The sequence below is a fragment of the Elephantulus edwardii genome, unplaced genomic scaffold (assembly GCF_000299155.1).
Source record: "Elephantulus edwardii isolate Elephantulus edwardi_28Jun2011 unplaced genomic scaffold, EleEdw1.0 scaffold00328, whole genome shotgun sequence".
NCBI classification, from domain to species: Eukaryota; Metazoa; Chordata; class Mammalia; order Macroscelidea; family Macroscelididae; genus Elephantulus; species Elephantulus edwardii.
This window is the reverse complement of record NW_006400078.1, coordinates 1,110,688-1,113,040: the sequence shown is the minus strand read 5'-3', so window position 1 is coordinate 1,113,040 and position 2,353 is coordinate 1,110,688.

Genomic DNA, 2,353 nt, shown 5'->3' with positions numbered 1-2,353 from the left:
GACAGTGGCGTTAAGGGACCCTCAAGCCCCAGGCCACCTGCTCCGAGGAACAGCCAGAACAAAGCGGAGGCTGCCCTGTGATTCAGACAGCTCGAGCCGGCAGGGGCAGAAGCAGGTGGGTCCTGTGCGGAGATGCTCACAGCCCATGCTTGCTGAAGACCTCAGCTAGGAGGCCATCAGGTTCAAGTCTACCTCCCAGACACCACAAGTGCAGCTCACACTGTGACTGGGAAAAATAGTTTTGCCACCTGACAAACAAAACATAAAACAAAAATCCTTGGACACAGAGATTGGAGTGGAAAAGCAAACGTCCTCTGTACAGCTCAGTGGTGGTGTCCCACGGAGCAGCCAGGCTAACCCACACACGGTCGAATCTACAAAAGAAGGGGTGTCTCCTCTGGTTTGATCTAAAGCCTCAGAAAAGCTGCAGGGCGGCAGGGATGAGTCAGTTCCGAATGCCGAGCTGCGAGTGAGCGGTGGTGGTGTAATGTGGTATGTTGTTGACTGGGACCCATAGCAACCTTATACACAACAGATCTGAACTCTGCCCTGTCTGTCACCATCCGCATGATCTCTGCCATGCCCAAGGCCATTGTTACGGTCACTGTGTCAGTCCGTCTCCTTGGGGGTCAGCTTTGCCAGCACGATGTCTTTCCAAGGACTTACCCTTCCTGACAACATGCCCACAGTATGTAAGATGGACTTTCACAGTCCTTCCCTCTAAGAAGCAACCAGCTTGCACCTCCTCCAGAACAAACTGGTTTGCCTTTTGGCAGTCCATGGAATATTCAGTACGCTTCTCCATCACCACAGTCAAAGGTATCTGTTCTTCACGCTTCCTTATTCATTGTCTTTCCGTTTCAGATTCATAAGAAGCAGTTGGGGGCGGGGGAAGAACATATCGTGGATCAGGCACACCTGAGTCTTTAATTTGTTATCCTTGCTCTTCAGCACTTCAGAAAGGTCTTTAACAGCCAATGTCCCCAAAGAAACACACCTTTTGATTTCTTGATTGCTGCTACTGTGAGGGTCGGTTGTGGATCCAAATGAAATCATTGACAACATCAATCTTTACTCCATCTATCACGATACTGTCTGTTGGCCCAGTGGTGAGGAGTTTTGTTTTCTTGAAGCTGAGATGAAATCCATATTGAAGGCTGTGTAATCTTTTATCTTCTTTAATTAGTCCTTCAAGTCTTCTTTTTCTGCAAACAAGATTGTGTCATCTGCATAACTCAGATTGTCAATGAGTCTTCCTCTAGTCCAGATGCCAAGTTCTTCTTCAGATTGTCCAGCTTCTCAAATATTTCCTTAGTACCTAATGTTGACTTGGGTAGAATTTGTGATATAAAGGCATTGAACCATGTGGGTCCTAACAATTTATGGGTAACATTGAGAAGAATGGGAATCCCGGAGCATTTCCCTGTCCTCATGCACAACCTCGACATAAGTCCGAGAAGCAGTTGTCCGACTAGAACACTGTGTGACTTATGATCAGGAAAGATGCCTATCAGGACTGCATTCTTTCTCTCCTTTTATTCTAAGAGCTCTTAGCAGAGCTAAAGGTTGTTAAAAGGGAACAGAAGAAAGTTCAGATCTGCTTATAGGATTGCTGTGAGTCACTGTACCTCAAGGGCACGCAACCACACAGCAAGAGAGAGAGAATGCCCGGGGATGCCCAGCTACTCACACAAAGTGTGTTTCTGAGTTTTGTGATGTCTGCATCAGCCGAATGCTGGCCTTCAGAGGAAGAGAGTTTCAGCACATCATGAAAAGGGGAAAAGGAAATGGGGAAATGAGGAAGTCTGTGATTCAGAGCAAACCTAGCAGCAGTTTGGGTAAAGTTGAAAGCAGTCAAGCTTCCCCTCCGATGTACTGAAAAAGCAATCTTTGATACGAGGTCAGAGGTTCTTGAAAAAGGGAGTGACTCCGCTATGAAATCCCAAGGGACGGACTCGCTTGGCATTTCTCAAGCTCAGAGAACTGAAGACAAATTCAAGCCTCGAGTTGCAATACTGAGAGTGGCTCTGGGCGAAATCTTGAGTGATTCAGGAAACATCAAAAAAGATGGAGGGAATACACAGTCACTGTCCCAAAAAGCACAGACAGACACAGAACCATTTCAGGAAGTAACATTTGACCAAGAACTGATAGATAATACATAAAGGAAGACGTTCAAGCTGCTCTGAAGGCATTGGTAATAATAATAATTATAATTGTAGTATCAGGATGGATAGTGAAGAGATTGAGGTTGTTCACAGCTTCAGTTTGCTTGGCTCCACAGTCAACACTCTTGGCACCAGCAGCCAGGAAATAAAAAAACGTATTGCGATGGGAAAGTCTGCTGTTAGGG